At 38.3% G+C, this 22,081-nt stretch overlaps 1 protein-coding gene across 2 annotated transcripts in view; it reads right to left on the reverse strand.

Annotated features, from left to right (window-relative positions):
- CRH (corticotropin releasing hormone) overlaps nucleotides 1–22,081 on the reverse strand; it is a 189,482-nt gene that overhangs the window by 101,645 nt on the left and 65,756 nt on the right. For both annotated transcript variants that reach the window (XM_043602207.1, XM_043602206.1), the window contains exon 3: nucleotides 10,298–10,442. The gene's annotated coding sequence lies outside the window, so the exon portion shown is untranslated. The remainder of the gene's footprint in view (nucleotides 1–10,297; nucleotides 10,443–22,081) is intronic.

Genomic DNA, 22,081 nt, shown 5'->3' on the forward strand with positions numbered 1-22,081 from the left:
AGAGTGTGATGCTAAGTGAAATAAGCCATACAGAGAAAGACAGATACCATACGGTTTCACTCTTATGTGGATCCTGAGAAACTTAACAGAAACCCATGGGGGAGGGGAAGGAAAAAAAAAAGAGGTTAGAGTGGAAGACAGCCAAAGCATAAGAGACTCCTAAAAACTGAGAACAAACTGAGGGTTGATGGAAGTGGGAGGGAGGAGAGGGTGGGTGATGGGTATTGAGGAGGGCACCTTTTGGGATGAGCACTGGGTGTTGTATAGAAACCAATTTGACAATAAACTTCATATATTGGAAAAAACTATATTACAAAGCTACAGTAATCAAAACAGTATAGTACTAACATAAAAACAGACATAGATCAATACAACAGAATCAAGACCCTATGCATATAGGGTCAACTAATACTTCACAAAAGAGCCAAGAGTATTCAATGAGGAAAAAACAGTCATTTCAATAAATAGTACTGGCAAAATTGGATATTCACACGCAAAAACATGACACTAGACCTCTATCTTATACTGCTCACAAAAATTAACTTGAAATGGATCAAAGTCTTATATATGAGAAACTGTAAAACTCCTATAAGAAAACATAGGGAGAAAGCTCCTTGACATTGGTATTGGTAACAATTGGTGTTACCAATTGGTAACATTGGTGTTGGGACACAACACCAAAAGCACAAGCAACAAAAACAAAACTAAAATAAGTAGTACTATATCAAACTAAAAATCTTCAGTACAGCAAAAGAAACAATCAACAGAATGAAGAGGCAATCTATGGAATGGGAGAAAATATACGCAAATCATATACTAGATAAGGGGTTAATATCCAAAATATATGAAGAACTCATACAACTCAACAGCAAAATAATAATAATGATGATGATAATAGTAATAATCTGATTAAGAAATGGGCAGAATCTGAGTAGACATTTTTCCAAAAAAGACATACAAAGTAGCCAATAGTACATGCAAATGTACTCAACATTATTAATCATCAGAGAAATGCAAATAAAATCCCCTGGATTTTAGATGTTAAAAGAATCTTAAAAATCATCTTGTCCAGCCATCATACTTTATTTTATTTTATATTTAAAATTTATTATTTTTAATTTTATTTTTTATTTTTTAAGATTTACATCCAAATTAGTTAGCAGATAGTGCAACAATGCTTTCAGGAGTAGATTCCTTAATGCCCCTTACCCATTTAGCCCATCCCCCCTCCCACAACCCCTCCAGTAACCCTCAGTTTGTTCTCCATATTTATGAGTCTCTTCTGTTTTGTCCCCCTCCCTGTTTTTATATTATTTTTGTTTCTCTTCCCTTATGTTCATCTGTTTCGTCTCTTAAAGTCCTCATATGAGTGAAGTCATATGATATTTGTCTTTCTCTGACTAATTTCACTTAGCATAATACCCTCTAGTTCCATCCACGTAGTTGCAAATAGCAAGATTTCATTCTGATTGCCAAGTAATACTCCATTGTGTGTATGTGTCTGTGTGTGTGTGTGTGTGTGTCTGTGTGTGTGTGTGTGTGTGTGTGTGTGTGTGTGTGTACATACCACATCTTCTTTATCCATTCATCCCTTGATGGACATTTGGGCTCTTTCCATACTTTGGCTATTGTTGATAGTGCTACTATAAACATGGGGGTGCATGTGTCCCTTCGAAACAGCACACCTGGATCCCTTAGATAAATACCTAGTACTGCAATTGCTGGGTCATAGGGTAGTTCTATTTTTAGTTTTTTGAGGAACCGCCATATTTTTTTCCAGTGTGGCTCCACCAGCTTGCATTCCCACCAACAATGCAAAAGAGATCCTCTTCTCTGCATCCTCACCAATATCTGTTGTTGCCTAAGTTGTTAATGTTAGACATTTTGACAGGTGTGAGGTGGTATCTCATTGTAGTTTTGATTTGTATTTCCCTGATGATGAGTGACGTTGAGCATTTTTTCATGTGTCGGTTGGCCATCTGAATGTCTTCTTTGGAGAAGCGTCTATTCATGTTTTTTGCCCATTTCTACAGTGGATTATTTGTTTTTTGGGTGTTGACTTTGAGAAGTTCTTTATAGATTTTGGATACTAACCCTTTATCTGATATGTCATTTGCAAATATCTTCTCCCATTCTGTCGGTTGCCTTTTAGTTTTGCTGTGCAAAAGATTTTTATTTTGACCAGGTCCCAATAGTTCATTTTTGCTTTTGTTTCCCTTGCTTCCAGAGACCTGTTGAGTAAGAAGTTGCTGCAGCCAAGATCAAAGAGGTTTTTGCCTGCTTTCTCCTCGAGGATTTTGATGGCTTCCTGTCTTACATTTAGGTCTTTCATCCATTTTGAGTTTATTTTTGTGTTTGGTGTAAGAAAGTGGTCCAGGTTCATTCGGCATGTCGCTGTGCATGTCCTGGCACCACTTGCTGAAGAGACTGTCTTTATTCCATTGGATATTCTTTCCTGCTTTGTCAGAGATTAGTTGGCCATACGTTTGTGGGTCCATTTCTGGGTTCTCTATTCTGTTCCATTGATCTGAGTGTCTGTTCTTGTGCCAGGACCATACTGTCTTCATGATTACAGCTTTATAGTATAGCTTGAAGTCTGGGACTGTGATGCCTCCTGCTTTGGTTTTCTTTTTCAAGATCGCTTTGTCTATTTGGGGTCTTTTCTGGTTCCACACAAATTTTCAAGTTCTGTGAAGAAAGCTGGTGTTATTTTGATAGGGATTACATTGAATATGTAGATTTCTTCGGTTAGTATCGACATTTTAACAGTATTTTTTCTTCCTATCCAGGAGCATGGAATCTTTTTCCATTTTTTGTGTCTTCTTCAATTTATTTCATAAGCTTTCTATAGTTTCAGTGTATAGATTTTTCACCTCTTTGGTTAGATTTATTCCTAGGTATTTTATGGTTTTTTTGTGCAACTGTAAATGGGATCGACTCCTTGATTTCTCTTTCTGTCGCTTCATTGTTGGTGTATAGGAATACAACCGATTACTGTGCATTGATTTTTATATTCTGCAACTTTGCTGAATTAATGAATCAGTTATAGCAGTTTGTTGGTGGAATCTTTAGGGTTTTCCATATAGAGTATCATGTCATCTGCGAAGAGTGAGAGTTTGACCTCCTCCTGGCTGATTTGGATGCCTTTTATTTCTTTGTGTTGTCTGATTGCTGAGGCTAGGACTTCCAATACTATGCTGAATAACAGTGGTGAGAGTGGACATCCCTGTCTTATTCCTGACCTTAGGGGGAAAGCTCTCAGTTTTTCCCCATTGAGGATGATATTAGCATTGGGTCGTTCATACATGGCTTTTATGATATTGAGGTATGCTCCTTCTATCTCTACTTTCTTGAGGGTTTTTATCAAGAAAGGATGCTGTATTTTGTCAAATGCTTTCTCTGCATCTATTGAGAGGATCATATGGTTCTTGTCCTTTCTTTTACTGATCTGATCATCACATGGTACACTTTCAACTTACACAATATTGTATGTCAACTATATCTCAATACAACTGGAAAAGAAAAGCCCTCACAGCAACTCTCTGAACCTTTGTCCTCACTCTATTAGAAAAGAAACTGATGGCTTATTTGCCAAATGCACATATGGTTAGTAGGTGGCAGAGCCAGCAGACCAGCCTGGATGTGTTCAATTCCTGGGCCCATATTCTTGCTAACTCACCTTTTACACCTTCAGGTCTTCAGAACACAGTCAAAAATAAAACTTTGAATGGAACAAAACTTAACTCTGTCCTCTTGGACTTCCAGCACAGAGCACATAAACTGATCTTACTGACATAACTGGAATCTCCCTCAATTGTCTCCTCCACCCCCTGCCACCCCCAGTTGTTGACGCACATGGTGGGATGAGGCAAGGAGACTGTGTGGAAGCAGAGAATGAAGCAGCTCCAAAGAGATGAAAATAACTTCCCTGTACCAAAGTAAACCTCCAGCATATTGGACCCTGTGGGGATACTTGCACTGCTGCAATGGAACAGCTGTCCCCACAGGCTCCTGTCCCCACACTTTCTACAGACTATGCAGCAATGACACAGGTTCCTATATGCCTCACAAGGAAAGTAACCCAGCTCCCACCAGGCGAGTAAAGGCAAACTTATGTCATGGGATCCTACAGAAGTCAATCCTCCCACCAAGGCAAGATGCCAGTCTGGACAGCAGTCCAGGGTTTGAGTCCCAAAGGTCTGCAGGAACTGGGTACATAAAGAGAGGAAGCTGAGACATGGCCTCAGCTGACCCCAGCGGACAGGACCAAACAGATATTTTTTTTAATTCACTTCTAATTCATGCATGTGGATAAAATAGTTATGGGCCCGGGAACATTTACCACACTGGAATCATAACACTTAATTAAAGCATTGTTGACCCTGCAGGAGAAGCTGGAGGCACTAAAGGAGGAGAAGAGCCTGCATCTCCTTTGCTTAAAGCCTTTCAGTGGCTTACATTCTCTTTGGGTGGAAGTCCCAGCATCTTGGCCTGCACAATGTGGCTCCTACCCTAACCTCAAGCCACCCCGTGCCCATGCTCCTGAGCTTCCATATATGTTCTAACACATCTTGCTCTCCTGTCTGCAAAGTAGCTGTGCCTGTACCCAGAACATTACCTCCATGCCTGCCTTACCAGCTGACAGCTGCTCGTCATTCACATCTCTACTTACCACCTCCTCCTGGAGCCCTCTGAGCTCCCCCCATGTGCAGGTCATACACTTCTAAGTTCTCTCCTAACACCTCTGCTCCCTACTGAATCACTCATGCTGATGGAAATTGCTTGTTACCAGACAGAAAGCTCCCTGAGGGTAGGAGCCAGATCACTGTGTCATTACTGTGCATCAAGTGAGCAATATCATACTGAAAACACAAATTAATAAATGAATGGAGTAAATGAATTTAGGGATAAAGCTTGGTTTATTCTCTCTGCCTCTGAGAGGTCTCTTCCATCTGCTCTAAAAATGGATCCCTCTCATCTTGTTGGGAGGTCTGTCCAAGCAGGGAGTGCCAAGACAAGGATCCACTCAAATTCTTTGAGTTTTGACTGTCTCCCACTAAAAATATAATCCATAAACCCAGGCCAAGGTTCCATCCATCAGACACCAAAGGCCAAGCCTGACATCATCAATAACAGGGCTGATCGTGCCATCAGCACCAGGAAATGAAGAGTGATGCAGGCCCAGTAGCTCAGGGACACCAGCAGCTGCACCAGCTCTGATGGATTGCCTTGGATGCACAAAGAGCATGCCTAAGAAGCAAAGAGGTCTCCTGTTCAGCAAGATGAGAACTGCACGGATATGAAGCTTAGCTTCTCACAGGTTGAGAGAAATTTGTAAACTGCTACTTTGTCATTTGGATGTATATGCATTTTTCATCTGGATTAAAGATACACTACATTTTCTTTACAAACAAAACCATGCTGCCAATTAACAACGACTGCTCAGGAAATGGAAACCCAATGTAGATTCCTTATAATACTAGAGCGGTGGAGTAAGCTGTCTCTTTATTAAGGTTAATCTAATTAGACTGGAGAATATTTTGGCATTTTTCCGCCTTTGGAGTTGTTTGACAATGTGCCAGTGAACCCAACTGTGGCAGCCACCCTTGAACAAACTCTACACCAGAGGACTCACACCCAACATCCTCCCCAACCTTGAAAAGTGGTCCAGAGAAGATACCCTTTAGGCTCTTCACCAAGTTCTCAACAGTCTCCCTTCCCCAGAAAACATCCTCTGCCAAGCTAGGCATTCAGGCATATTTGTACTCTGTGCCCTACCCTCCTGGCTACAGGTGACCTGTGTTGGGCCAGAGCTGGATATTTGGAATTGGGGCTAAGAGTGTCCAGTTTTAACCTGGGCTGGTCCCTTGAGCAGACAACGTCCAAGGGCCTTGAGGACAGCCATTTTCAGCCAATTTCTGAGGAGCAGAGCAAGCCAGTGTGTGGAAAAAAGAAGCTGGAAGCAGCTGTGTAAGTAACAGTGACAAGAGAGGGACCTGCTGGGTTCCCTCACCTAGACCCACACTGCTCCCTTTCTCTAACACCTTCCCTCCTGGTCTAGATTCCTGTCCATTGTAAATGAATTACTGGACACCTTCAGACTCCATGGAGATCTGCTTCTGCCTGACTGATCCTCCTTGACTTGAATGAAAGCTGGATCAGAAGAGCATCAATTTCAGTACCATACCACATTTACCTCCCCAGATCACGAGTGCACAGACACATTGCTTCCCCAGCACTTGGATATGCTCAACACCTATTTACTGAATGAGTAATGATATCATCTTACTTGAAGGCCTCTCAGTGGAGGCTGCTCATTCACTTGCTTCCCACACACCATGAAGACAGGTGGACATTCTTCCTTTCCTACTTCCTACTGCTGCTTCCGACACCACTCCTCCTCCCTTATAAAAACACAAACCCAAACAAAAAGCCAGCAGCAGCTATTCCTCTCCAAGGTGTGTGACATCACAGTCATCCACCCATCTCAGCTGCATTTCTCAAATGAGTTCTCCCCATCTTACATTGGACCTTCATCGGCCCATGGTATAATTCCAATCATCGGTAATTCTTCCTCAGAGTTACACAGAACCCATTTTGGGGTAACATTTGGGAATGGCTTGGTGAGAAGTGATATCTGGTTCAGGGTAGCTACATGGCTGAGATTTCATATGCTAAGTAAAGAGGAGAATTGAGTCAATTCTGGTCAGTTTGGCTCATGAAAGCAGCTAAACTAGAATGTATCCTAGTAGAGTGCCTTAATTCCTCACTAAAATTGAACTGAGTGGACATTACAGCTTTTGGCACTTCTCTAAGACAATTTATTAGGCACCATGAATAATATCCCAGATTCTTTATATTCTATCAGCACCAAAACATAACATCGTTCATTTATTCCCCACTGTACAGAGTCAGGATAAAGAAGATGCCTCAGGAATGACAACACCTGTTGGTGGGGTGATCCAGTCTCCTTTTATAAGGCCCTCATAACCTGTATATGACTCAATTATCTCTGAGCAATTAAATCCTAATGGGAAGAAGTACTGCAAAGAAAACTGCAATTATACACGTGTGTATAACTGAGCCTGCACCTCACTTCAACCCCCTTTTATTTCTTGGTCTCTGTGTAACATAAGAGCTGTGTATGTAGAAAGCAATAGAGTTTCCTCCCACACAGTCACAGAGCAGGTCAGTAGTGTGATTCCCTGCTTGAAGTAGAAGTTGTGGGAGGAAAAGCTGTATACCCAACATGGCAGGTAAGATACAATTTCGTATGTTTTCCAGGGCCCTAGCATAACCTCAAGAAAGTAAGGAGTTGAAATTGTTTGGTACTTGAAAATCAGTCTCTTTGGTGTCCAACTACTGCCCACTTCTTTCTAAGCAAGGAGATCATGCAGATGGGTAAGAGAAGACATAGGAGGCCCTGACTGGTAAAAGTGACAATTTACATGGGGCCAAGCAATATCCTTGACCAAATGCAGATACCTCCAAGGAAGCTCCAATGATAGTTGGGTACACAGGTCTACAGAGTCACACCCATCAATCAGCATGTGGGCACACAGAACAGTAGTAATGACCCATTCTAAGATTCTGCCCAGTAGGGTCTGGCCTCTAGTGGCCTCTAGGTACTCAGAGCAGAGTAACATGCACCACACACACACACACACACACACACACACACACACACCCTGTTCTTGCCTCCTGAACCTGAAGCAGCTCCTGTGTGTGGTGCTACGGTACATAGGAAGAAGTCCTGGATAGTCACGGGTAGATGAGATGGCAGTGATGTTTCACATCCTCTTACTCATTGGTCTTGGTTGTTGCCTAAACCGTCAAGCTCAAAACTTATAATCAAATGACAAAATTATCTAAATCATGTGTATCTTACTTTCCATTTCAATGTATCATATTAATTATATGCCATTGTATAGCTCTAAAGCATGAGATTGGCCCCCCAAATCTTTAAGGTTCCAATTGAGCATCTTAGGAAATATCAACCAAAACAGATAATATGCTGCATGAGATTCTTTTTCCAATTCAGATCCTCAACAAGACATTCGACCAAGCATGTGACCATGTCTAAATTTGTCATTCATGGCCATGCTGCAAGCTGACTTCAGATGACTAATTACCAAGCCTTCCTTCATTGACCTTCTCCCAGGATGTCCCCCCACTTCCAAGCTACATCTCTTGGCGCTTCTGTGCCCACTATTCCTGCCAGTCATCTCACTCCATTCCTCCACACTGTGCCAAAGAGAGGTCCTGGCCCCCTCCCCTGACAAAACATCAATTATCACTAAATTACGACGTCTCTGACACCAACCAAACTAGATATTTCAGACCTAAATTTTTTCTAGGAAGCTTGAGGCAAATTTATCAGACAGTTGCCAAAGTTTATGCTTCACTTAGAGGCAGCAACACACAGTCTGATTGAACCATTCCAAAAACCTGACTGTCAAGGGCTGAATTCAGGCAAGACTGGATTGGGGAAATGACATAGTTGATGGGAGAAAGGAGAAACCTATAGGAGCAGCACGACTTCCCCCCTCATAGAAAAGAGAGGGGGACCAGAGAGAAGCTTACAGTAGGTATTTGGAAAGTTTAGAGTTCTATTTTAAAGCCTTATGTCTTATTCAAAACCATTTGATGAATTAGGGTTTTTAAAAAAAATTTTTAATGTTTATTTATTATTGAGAGACAGAGAGAGGCAGAGCAGGAGCATGGGAGGGGCAGAGAGAGGGGAGGCACAGAATCTGAAGCAGGCTCCAGGCTCTGAGGTGTCTGCACAGAGTCTGACCTGGGGCTCAAACTCACAAACCACGAGATCATGACCTGAGCTGAAGTCGGACACTTAATCAACTGAGCCACCCAGGTGCCCCTTGATGAATTAGTTTTTATATAAACTGATATCTTCTTAGCTTTAGATTAAAATAATGTGCACAGCAATATTCACTTTAGCACTGTTTGTAATGAAAAACTGGAAGTCTATATATGAGAGAACATAGTTAAAATAAGGTGACTTCACTCAATGGAATACTGACATAATTAAAACAAGGATTCTGAAAAGAATGTTATACTATGGAAAAGGCTTAAGATGAAATGCTAAGTCAAATGACAAAGGGAACCAAAGAATGCATAATATATGTTATGATTTCACATTTTAAAATATAGTCTGGCAGACAGTTCACCGCAACACATATGGTGGGTATGTTTAGGTAGTGGGAGTATACACTTCTTTCCTTTTTTCTATATACCTGTGTTTTCCAAATCTAATGAACATGTAAAATTTTTAATGAACATATTTTATAATAAATACTTATTTTAAAATATAAGTAAGTGGCCTCAGAGGATACACTATAAAAATTACATGGAATCAGAAAAAAGTAGGTAAGAAAATCACTATATGAAACTAAGCCGGTCATCCAATGAAAGATGAGGGAAAGCTGGAGTGACTTAGAAGCTACTAGGGCAAGTGCCCTCTGGAAAAAAAAGAAATCATGAGACTTTATGCTGTGGATATGACCCCACATTTTTCCTTTCTCTTCTTTGCTTTATTACAGGGAAACAAAGGATCACACAACACTTATCTTCTGAGAACCAGAAGCAGACCATTGGAAGCCTGCCTTCACCTGGTCCATTTTTAATATTTGACTCCTCTCCTACTTACAAGGGTTTTAGCACACTTTCTGCTCTGAAACTCTTGGGAACTACAGTCAGACCCCAGGCACCATACACATCCTTAAAGAGCTGCAATTCCAGAGGTTTCCAATCCCTAAAAAAGACCACATTCCTGCATACTATCATCTCTCTGGGGACAAATTTCAACTTTATCTTATTCATTACTGCAACCCCAATGCCTAGCATAGTACATGGTACCAAAGGATGCTTCAAGCAATTTGTTGAATGGTTTTTAAATATTTTCTTATAATCAGGATTAGCCCTAGTAGAAACTGAAGTGAGTTTAAATTAGTAAAAATTATATTTTATCATATTTAGGCACCGGGCTTTTTAATTTATGACTATATGTTATTTGGACAAATAACTGTACTCTTTTAATTAGTTTTAAAATTGGCCAAATTAACATGTGGTGTCACCTTTAACACAGTTATTTACACACAAGAGAAAGAAGCCAAAGCCAGACACTACCAGCCACCTAGTGCAACTTATGTGGATCACAGACAAATTACAAAGGAGGAAATCAACAGCCTCTGGAACATTACCCTGGCAAACCTGAACCCATGGAGTGATGGCGCTTGTTCCATGAGGAGTTGATCCTAACCACTGCCGGAAAGAGTACCTGTGGGACAGCCATTTGGTACCAGCGCTGGGAGGAAAACAGGAGCAGCCATGTTGAAACGTCACAACTGGTGACTGGACCAGGAGAACTGGTGTTGGCAAGAGTCTCCAATGATGCTGTGTCTGATGCACTTTGCAGGTGCCACCTATCAAAAATTGAAAGCCCAATTCAATCAACGTTGGTTTTGTGCTACATTTCCTATAGTTAGTTTACAACATGTCTCTGATTCTTATGCTACACAGACAAGAAAATTCAAAGATTACACTGGCTCCTTCATATGCGGTCAAGTTCTTCAGCTCTCAGTCATATTCTCTATGAAGGGCTCTGTGGATTCTTTAGAATGAATACAAAATAATAAAATAATAACAATAATAGTAATAATAATAATAGTTATAATAATAATAATAATGATAATAGTGCTTTAAATAAGTGAAGTTCTGGCAGGTTTCAAGTGCTTTCCCATTCAATATCAGAACCTCTTATTAATTTTCACAGTCAGAATTAAGAAACAAACTTAGAAAAACCTTTAAGGAAATGGAATTAGAGTTTAGCAAAGAGCCACACAATAATATCTTTCAAATGTAGGAATGGCTTTCACACAGCGAGAAGCTACTTTTCATTTAACAAAGAACAAGGAGAGCCTGGTTTTAGTTGAAACCTGAGGAATTTAGGTTAGATAATATGTTAACTTTTGTTCTCTGGTATTCTTTCCCAGGAACTGTTTTTTAGGTAGGGTAGACACTCATCTTGCTGAGATGCTTTTAAATTTAACCTGAATGCAAAAGATGTAGCAGATGGTCTTTTAAAGACTCTCCATATTCAAGAAGCTGGACATTTAAGAGCTTCAAAAGGAAATTGTACTTTGTCATTTGATGGCCAATTCAATTCTAACAAACATTTCTGAAACACTTGACACATTATTTTCCTATAGGCAATGACCTAATAGCTTTCTCATCCATTTAAACCTACTGGTTGATTTCCTCTCCGAGTTACTGACTACTGTCTACTTTTCCTTCAACTGTTCTCACCTGTTTCCTCTGACCTTTTCATCCCATCCAAGTCCCTGTGAACTCACACTATGTTCTCTGCAATAAAGAAGGGACTTTCCTCCTAAACCATACAGTCCTCTAAGAAAAGGAGGATTATTAACCAAAAGGTCTTGTTCAAATTCCAACAGGGGAAACTGTATTTTGCCACCATATAATTACCCATCATTTATTTAGAAATACTATTTAATATCCCATTCAAAATAAAACCTGTTGCAGAGAAGGCTGCCTCAGAGGGGGCCTGTCTTTTCTAGCACAGAGGAGATGATGTTTCAGAGATGTATGACTAATACTCCTGGGGCAGGAGCCGAGTACATTGGGATCCTTTGGGAATAAAGGTACCTCCAAAGGATCAAAATGATTTTTATTTTATGCGTGAAGCAGACAATCCCATTAGACAGATTTTTTTCCCTCCAGCATTTTGCAGCATCTTCTGAGATTCAGACTCAAGCCAAGAACTGCTTGGTAATATTGTGTGGATGACGCATTACACAGAGATGACTCTGTGACATCATGCCGTCTTGTTCTCAGTAGAGCAACCTGATGTGCCTGCCCTGTACACCCCAGTTCTGTGAGTCACTGCATGATATATTGTCCAGGAAATGCAAAATGATGCTCTTCTTAAAAACTCACGATTAAAAAATTGAGGCTTCCGGCTAGGGAATGTAGAGTGAAAAAAGTTAACTCTCTGGAGGGGCAAGTTCTCATTTCTGTTTTTCTTTTCATTATTGTTTAAGATCCTACAAGGGATTGTAGTTTATAAATAAGTATGACAGGTGGTTATTTTCTTTGGTGTTTTATTGTTACAGAAATGAAGTTTATTTTCCACCAACCAGAACTTCCCACAATGAACAGCTATGCCACTCTTCATCCTAGGAAGCTTTACCATCAAAAATGAATACTGGAGCGCCTGGGTGGCTCAGTCAGTTAAGTGTCTGACCCTTAGTTTCCACTCAGGTCATGATCTCATGGCTTTATGAGTTTGAGCCCTGCATCAGGATTCTCTCTCTCTGTCCCTCCCCTACTCGTGCTGTCTCTGTCTTTCTTAAAATAAATAAACTTAAAAAGAAAGACTTAATATCTATATGTGTATTATGGATACTGAAGACAATTGACTAAATAAGCATACTCATGCCTGAAGAATTCTGCAATACAAAGCAATCCTTATACACACAAACTTACAGTGAATTTTAGCAATGATAAATTAAAAAGGATAATCTACTAAAGAGAAAATTAAAATTTGGCCTTATCCAAATACTTCCAATCTGAATCAAAAAATCATATGCTGAACCCCAAACAGAGAGAATTCAAGGTTTAAAAATCTTTTCTTCTTCTGTCTCCACCCTGCAAATTTCAGTAAATAAAATTATTGGTGAACCAAAGATTCAGTGAACAAAAAATGCAGGGAAAAACAGAAACAGCAGAGATTAATCAAGCCAAGATGTTAACAAGGACAGAATCTCTTTCTGGCAAGGCTGACCTTTCCAATCCAGTACATTGTACTCGTCACTCCTGAAGCTTAAGACATCAGGGCAGCCAGACAAATAGCAAGAGCCCAGACCCCCAGGGTTCAAAAGCAATCAGGCAGAGAGCACACATTAAATACCTTCCCTTGCCTCAAAACCACCATTCATCTCCTGTTAGAAATGCACTGTTACTGAGAGGGCAGCATCATTTGGGGCTATGGATGCTACCGGTTTGATTTGGACCAATGTCTGGTTAAATCCCAAGGAAGGATTCAAGAGCCCATGAAGGTGTGGGTTCCATGGAGGAGGGATCACTCCAGGTAGTCACTTCACAGTTAAAGAAACCCCTGGAACTGCTATTGGATTTGGAGGTCAGGCAACCAGGCAGAACCCGAAGGACCCAAAGGACCCAGACACTCTAATACATCCCCTAGGAATTTTAGTTCTCTCTGTGCCACAGCCCATTTATCTAAGCATGTCTTTTGAAGGAGTCTTTTTTTGGCAGATTTCAGGATTTTTCATATAGACAATTATGTCATCTACATATAGAAATATATCATTTCTTCATTTCCAATATGTATGCCTTTTATTTCCTTTTCTTGCTTTTTGCACTAGCTAGAATTTACAACACTATGCTAAATAAGAGTGGTGAGAGCTCATATCCTTGCCTTTTTCCCACGTTTAGGGGGAAAGCATACAGTCTTTCACTATTAACTTTGATGTTGGCTTTAGGATTTTGTAGATTCATTTTATCAAGCTGAGGAATTCCCCACTAGTACTGTTTTTTCTGAGAGGGCTTTTGTTAATTTAAAAAAATGTTGATTTGGGGGGCATCTGGGTGGCTCAGTCTGTTAAGTGTCTGAGTCTTGATTTGGGTTCAGGTCGTGGTCCCAGGATTGTGGGATCAAGCCCCACATCAGGCTCCATGCTGATCCTGCTTGGGATTCTCTCTCTCCCTCTGCCCCTCTCCCCTGCTTGCACACTCTAAAATTAAAAAAAAAAATTTATGTTGAGTTTTTTTTATTTGCATCTACTGATATGATCATGTCATTTTTCTTCATTAGATTGTTAATATGGTGGATTACATTATATGATTTTCAAATGTTAAACCAGTCTTGAATAACTAGAATAAGCCCCATTTGGTTGTGGTGCATAACTGTTTTTATGGAATGCCAAATTCTCCTTCCAACATTCTATTAAGACTTTTATGTCTATATTCATAGTGCAAATAGGTCCATAGTTTTCTTTTTCTTTTTTGCACAATCTTTGTCTGATTTTAGTATCAGGTATATTGGCTTCACAAAATAAATTGGAAGTGTTCCCTTCTCTTCTATTTTTGAAAAGATTTGTAGAATTGGCATTAATTCTTTAAACACTTGTTAGTATTCTCTAGTGAAAACTTCTGGATCTGGAGATTTATTTTAGGAGGTTATTAATTATGAATTAAAATTCCTGAGTAGTTATAGGGACCTTCATATTGGGCCTTGTCTATTTCATATTGGGTGAGTTGTGGTAGTTTTTATTTTTCAAGGAATTGGTCTATTTCACCTAAATTGTCAAATGTATGTATGTAGACTTGTTATTAGTCCTTTATTATCCTTTTAATTTTTGCAGGACCTTTAGTAATATTTCTTGTTTCAGGGCACCTGGGTGGCTCAGTCAGTTAAGCATACCAACTCTTGATTTTGGCTCAGGTCATGATCTCACAATTCGTGAGATCGAGCCCCACATCTGGCTCTGCGCTGACAGCATGGAGCCTGCTTGGGATTCCCTCTTTCCCTCTCTCTGCCTCTCCCCTGCTCACTCTCTCCCTCTGTCCATATCTCTCAAAATAAATAAATACAATAAGTAAAATGTAAAAACTTAAAAAAATATTTTTTGTTTCATTCCTGCTCTTGGTAATTTGCATCTTCTGTTTTTTCTTTATTAATCTTGCTGGACATTTGTCAATTTTAACTTTTTGTTCCATTAGTTTTCTCTTCTTTTGTTTTTAATCTCATTGATTTCTCTATTCTTATCTTTGTTATCCACTCCCTATGCTTGCTTTGGACGTATTTTGCTTTTTTTCTGGGTTCATGAGGTTGAGAACTTATATTGTTGATTTGAGACTTTTCCTCTTTTTTTTTTCCCCTTAGAATCATTGTTAGTATTTTATTTTAATTTTGTTTGTTTTTCATTTTATTTAAATCCAAGTTAGTTAACATATAGTGCAATAATGGTTTCAGGAGCAGAATTTAGTGATTCATCCCTTACATATAGCACCCAGTGCTCATCCCAACAAGTGCCTTCCTTAATGCCTATCATCCATTTAGCCAACATCCCCCCATCCAACACCCCTCCAGCAACCCTTAGTTTGTTCTCTGTATTCAAGAATCTCTTAAGGTTTGCCTCCCTCTCTGTTTGTGTCTTATTTTTCCTTCCCTTCCCCTATGTTCATCTCTTTTGTTTCTTAAATTCCACATGAGTGAAATCATTTGGTATCTTTCTCTGACCTATTTCCCTTAGCATAATACACTCTAGTTCCATCCATGTTGTTGCAAATGGCAAGATTTCATTCTTTTTTATCACCAAGTAATATTCCTTCGTGTGTGTGTGTATATATACATATATATGTATACATATATATATATGAAGATGTGGTATGCATACATATATATGTATACTTATATACATATAGATACACACACACACACACACACACACACACACACATCTTCTTCTTTATCCTTTCATCAGTCAATGGACATTTGGGCTCTTTCCATAATTTGGCTATTGTTGACAGTGCTGCTATAAACATTGGGGTGCACGTGCCCCTTCAAATTAGCATTTTTGTGTCCTTTGGATAAATACCCAGTAGTACAATTGCTGGGTGATAAGGTAGCTCTATTTTTAATTTTTTGAGATGCTTTTCCTCTTTTCTAATGAAAGAAAGCATTAAGTGCTATAAAGTTCCCTTTAAGTACTGTTTTAGCTATGCCCCACAAATTTTTATTATGTTCTATCTTCATTTTCATCAATTCAATTTCTTTTTACTTCAATATAATCTTTCACCCATGGATTACTTAGAATTGCACTGCTTAATTTCCAAATGCTTGAAAATTTTGCTGTCATTCCTCTGCTAATGATTTCTAGATAATTCCATTGTGTGTACAGAGCACATACTTATGACTTCTATTCTCTTAAATTTGTTGAGGTTTTATGGCCTAAAATATGTTCTATTTTGGTATATGTTCCATGGACACTTGGAAAGAATGTATATACTGCAGTGGTTGGGCAAAGCTTTCTATAAATGTCAATTAGATTTTCTTGGATGATGATGTTGAATTCTTCTATATTCTTGCTAATTTTTCTATTTAGTTATTCTATCAACATTGATAGAGGAGTCCTGAAATCTCCAACTATAATTGTGGATTTGACAATTTCTCCTTATAGTTCTATCAATTTTTACATCACATATTTTACAGCTCTATTGTCATATAGTGCATACCCTTTTAGGATTACTATCTTTTCTTGGGAGACTGACCTTTCGTAATTATATAACGTTCCTTTCTGATCCATATTTTCTTTTCTTTCTACTTTATGTGACATGAGTATAGCCACTCCTGATTTATTTTGGTTAATGTCTGCATAATACATCTTTTTAATTTCAATGTTTCTATTTTATTATATTTGGAATGAGTTTCTTACAGACATCATATAGTTGGGCTATTTTTTAATATATTCTGTCAATCTCTGACTTATAGTTGGTATATTTAAACCATTGACATTTAATGTAATTATTGATATGTTGTGGCTTAAAGCTGCCATTATATCTTTTGTTTCTCTTTGTTCTTCTTTTTCCATTTGTTTTCTTGACTGTCTTAAACATTTTTTAGTGTTATAGAGTTTTTAGTGGTTGCTCGAGGTATTACATTATATATAGATAATTTATACCTCTACTGATACCATGGGGGCAGGGAGGTGGTCTCCTTACCACTGAGGAGTGATGAAAGTCCTAACTCTCCACTAGGTCTCCTCTGACAGCACTCCAGCAAAGGGGTTTCCTTGTTAAAATGTGAAGAAGGTCAGAGTCTTTTCCAGTATGGGTTAAGGTAGGGCCATAGTTTTTCTGTGATGTTTGACTAGAGTACAGCAATTATTATCTAAAACTTTTCTTCTTAAATAAATAATAAGAATTTTCTGTCTTCCTAAACTGTCCCTCTCCTAGTCTTCTGGCTACAGACAGCAAGCTTCTACTGGAGATTTCTTTGTCTGCATTTGGTGTTTCTAGGTTACTGGCTTATCAAGCTCCAAGTATGAGACTTATGAGACAAAAAGAAGACCCAGGGAATTTACCATTATGCTGTCCTTGAGTACGAAGGTTCCTAACTGTTCTGCCTTCTTCCTTCTACCTTTCATAATCTTCTTATGTGCGTTTTCTATATACTGTCCAGGGTTTGTATTATATTTAACCAAAGAAATAGGGGAAAGTATGTCTATTCCATCTTCCCAGAAGTGCTAAGTGCTTCTTCCTTAGCTGTTTAATAAAGAACACTTAAAAGAACTGAAGGACTATTGGCATGGATGTTTTGAAAAGACAAAGCACCAGCTAGCCATTACACTGTCATATAAATATATTCATTATCAGATAAATATATTTATTGTTAGATAAATATATACTAGTTATCATAAAGTTTAAATTGAACCTTTATTTATTCTGATTATTATCAGAAAATTTGGTTTATCTTTAAGACAAAAAGGAGTTTTCTTGTAATGTGAAATGATTCATTTTAATAATTCAAAAGATTGATCAATTGTAATCTTGATAATATAAATGTTCTTATATGAAAGTACTTTTGTATCAGCTTGTTAATAAATCCTTTAATTTGTGGCAGGTTATAGATAAAGTTTTCAGATTACCTTCTGATAAAAATACAAGCATCTAATAGCAGATAGCAAGAAAGCAACCTGTTTTCTAGCTGGATGAAGCCCCAGGCTCTGACTTCCTCAATGCTCTAACCATACCTTGTATTTTTTTTCCAGTAACATATGAATTCTAGAGGCAAAATTCAGTTAATCTCTCAATCAGCTTCAAGTGACCAGAATCTTCTAAATTGTAGGAACACAATTATTATATTCAAGTCTCAGGTACCAACCCCATATGTGAGGGGGAAGGCTTCTGATACCCCTTTCATGCAAGAGTGGGAGAGTGTCTCCAAAATTTTTTAATCAATCATTTCATGAAAATACCCATTAGCATCCCCCTACACATCACAGAGAATTCAACCATTGAGAAATAAAGGACAGGGGGAAGAAAGAAGTAATGGACAAAGCATTTTACAGTTTTTCCAGAAGTGGAGCAGCTGGTAACTACTGTGTGTTATAGAGTCACTTCTTCAAGTCTCTTTGAGTTTCTGAAAGTCATATTAGGGTGGGATAAACACAGCATTCTTTACAAAGGCTGTTTTCAGGCTTTTTAAAAAACTTATATCCTGGTAGAAAATAGGAAAGGATTGTTAAAGCCCACTCATCTGCCTACCACAACCTAGTCCCCTCAAAATGTGGTTCTCAAAATGTGGACCCCATACCAGACTTACTACATCAGAATCTCTAGAATTAAGGTCCAGGACTAGCATATTTAACAAACTTGTAGTAGCTTGGGAGATCTCTGCCTTCGTACTTTGTGGAACATAGTTTGAAAATCACTGTGCTATGGTTAGATTAATAGCATAACACAGAGAGAAAATCAGATCTCTATGGGGAATACTAGGTGGAAACAGAAGCACAAAAGTCTCCAGGCATAGTAAACAATTAAAGGGCAGCCACCACAGGTGGTCCTGGGATCCAGAGCATGAGTGTCAGTCTTTAGGATGCCAAAGACTAAGCCCAGGCCAGGGTGATTTCTATTGTGTCTGCTTCACTGAGTTATAAGGCGAATGGTAATACAGTATAGGAAAAGGTAGGGGAAATTCCCTTTTTTATGAAATAAACTTTCTTAAAAAGAGTAATTTATTGAAACATTTTATATCTGACTTAAACATCTTACTATGGAAACATGACATTTAAAGAGAAATCTATTAGTCAACAAATGCTAATTAATGAAAGGTGCACTTTCTAAAGTTGACACCAATAATTTAATTGATCAGCATCATCAGCTAGCATCAATCACTGAGGGTACTTGGGTAGCATTCCAATCAGAGAACAGAAGGAAAGGTTTTGGAGGAAGTGTGCTGCACAAAGTCAAATATATGTACAGTAAACAAATACCTATGCTGTCAAAAAGCAAAACAAAACAGTGTACCTATAGAGCTCTCATAAGTCAAACCACGGGAAGCAGGCAATGTTAATGTTAACACTGCTTTTACATGAACTGTTTATGTTTTTAACGTTTTCCAGCTTCTCATATTGCTTTTCCTATAGGTAGGGATTTCACAATTTTGTGTGTAAAAGCATAGCAATATTGATTATACTTTCAGTATCCTAAAAAGAAGCCAGAATGTCCAAGAAGGAATAAATTTTAAAATATTTATTTCCAAAGAATATATAGTGGCATAGGGGAAAGTTCTTTATACAGTGTTAATTTTTTTTTAAAAAGCAGAGGTACAGAACTATATTTCAGTATAATGATGAGTTTGATCCAATTTTGAAAACATATGTGTATACATTTTTTATTTTTTTTTATTTTTTTATTTTTTGAAATTTATATCCAAGTTAGTTAGCATATAGTGCAATGGTAATTTCAGAAGTAGAATCCAATGATTCATTCTCTACATATAACACCCTGTGTTCATTCCAACAAGTGCTTTCCTCAATGCCCCTTGTCCATTTAGCCCATCCCCCCAACCCAAAACCCCTCCAGCAAGCCTCAGTTGCTCCCTCTCTCTCTAAAAAAACAGTCCCTTATGTTTTGCCCCTTCCTTGTTTTTATATTATTTTTGCTTCCCTTCCCTTATGTTCATCTATTCTGTATCTTAAATTCCACATATGAGTGAAGTCATATGATACGTGTCTTTCTCTGACTAACTGAAAAAAAGACTGAAGTGAAATAAATGTATTGACACATTTATTTCAACTTTGGGTGTTAAGGGTATATTATTTTCTACTTTATATTTTTTTGTTTCAAAATTGTCTATAATAAATGTCTATTCATTCTATTAGAAAAAAAGGTTGTCTTTTTCTAAGTGACCAAGCTTCCATTCTCTTGAAATAATTCTACAATCTTGTCTACTTATTCATGTCCTTTTTAGCAATAAAACCATTCCCAACCACCACATATCCTTAAAGCACAAAGACATTGACCCCAAATTTGAACACAAATCATTGAAGCTATAAAATTCTAGATCTCTCCATATTCCATGTATTGGCACATTTATTTCATCCATAAAGAAGATATAGGGGGGCACCTGGGTGGCTCAGTCAGTTAAGCTTCCAACTTCGGCTCAGGTCATGATCTCACAGTTCATGAGTTTGGGCCCCACATGTGGCTCTGTGCTGACAAATCAGAGCCTGGAGCCTACTTCAGATTCTGTGTCTCCCTCTCTCTCTGTTCCGCCCCAGTTCACACTGTGTCTGTCTGTCTGTCTGTGTCTCTCTCTCTCTCAAAAATCAATAAAAATATTAAAACAAAAAAGAAGATATAGGATAATAAGTAATTTTACCAGATCCTGGTTTGTCTACCATTTTACCATTCACATTCTGCTGTACTTACATTAGGCTTTATAAAGGATATGTCAAATACTAACAACTGAGACTTCACCTGTTGGAGAGGCATGGCTTGAGGATATAAATCATATATACCTCCTGTTCCTAATATAAGGAAGAAGATTGGCATATGTCATTGGAGACAACATAACAGACAGCTGCTTCTGTGATGCCACCTTTTGCATTAGTCAAAATATTGCTTAGGAAATACTTGTCAGGATAAGACAAGGTTATATATACTGTTACCCACAGGACTGAGGACAGTCACCAAACATATGTGTACAAGACAAAAAAAATATGCTACATAAAATCTTCGTTCTTGAGTTACTCCAGTGGCATATATAGCAAAGAGAGGGTTTGAGATTCAAGAGGGAAAATAGAAAAGGAATTCAAGCTCCAGAGTTGCTCTATGAGAGAGATTAGTGGGTATGAGTCTCATTGGTACAAGGAGAGGCACATTATGAAACTATAGTTGAACAATTATGGGTCCCAATTATCCCACTTATTACCTTTGTAACCACTGATGAATCACACAACATCTTTGCTCCTCATTTTCCTCATTTGTGAAAGAAGAATTAAAATATTCAAATGGATAAGATGATTAAGAGAATCACAGGAAGAAATATATGCAAATTATTTGGGTCGTAAGTGTTTGGGTTCCCTACACTTACTAAATGTCCATCAACTGACGAATGGATAAAGAAGTTGCGGTTTATATACACAATGGAATACTACTTGGCAATGAGAAAGAATGAAATATGGTCTTTTGTAGCAACATGGATGGAACTGGAGTGTTATGCTAAATGAAATAAGTCATACAGAGAAAGACAGATACCATATGTTTTTACTTGTATGTGGATCCTGAGAAACTTAACAGAAGACCATGGGGGGAGGGGAAGGTAAAAAAAAAGTTAGAGAGGGAGAGAGCCAAACCATAAGAGACTCTTAAAAACTGAGAATAAACTGAGGGTTGATGGGGGGTGGGAGGTAGGGAAGGGTGGGTGATGGGCATTGAGGAGGGCACCTGTTGGGATGAGCACTGGGTGGTGTATGGAAACCAATGTGACAATAAATTTAATATTAAAAATAAATAAATAAATGAAAACAATTTGAAAAATAAAAAATATTCAAATGGATAGATGATTAAGAGAATCACATGAAGAAATACACGCAAATTATTTGGGTCATAAGTGTTTGGGTTCCCTAGCAAGTTCCCATTCATCTGTGGTCATCTGTGAGGAAGAAATTTAGGCATTTGGTTGGTGTCAGGGATTGGGTTCCATGAGATAAAGGTCAGAGGTTGCTACCCAAGGCCGCACAGTAGCCTCACAGCAAAAAAAGCAAAAGTCAAGCCTGAATCTTTTAACACTATTTTTTTCCCAACTATGGGTCACAACCTATTAGTGGGATGCACATCAATTTACTGTGCTGTGATTAGCAGTTTTTTAAGTGAAATGGAATCAACTACATTAGAGTTCATCTAATGTGATAAGGGTTAGTTTCATGAAACTCTTGGTTTGGTTTCATATATATGTATATGTTAATGTATGTATGTTGGATTGTGATGTGAAAATATATATTACTGAGGGTCA

Source organism: Prionailurus bengalensis, chromosome F2 (assembly GCF_016509475.1).
Source record: "Prionailurus bengalensis isolate Pbe53 chromosome F2, Fcat_Pben_1.1_paternal_pri, whole genome shotgun sequence".
Lineage (NCBI taxonomy): Eukaryota > Metazoa > Chordata > Mammalia > Carnivora > Felidae > Prionailurus > Prionailurus bengalensis.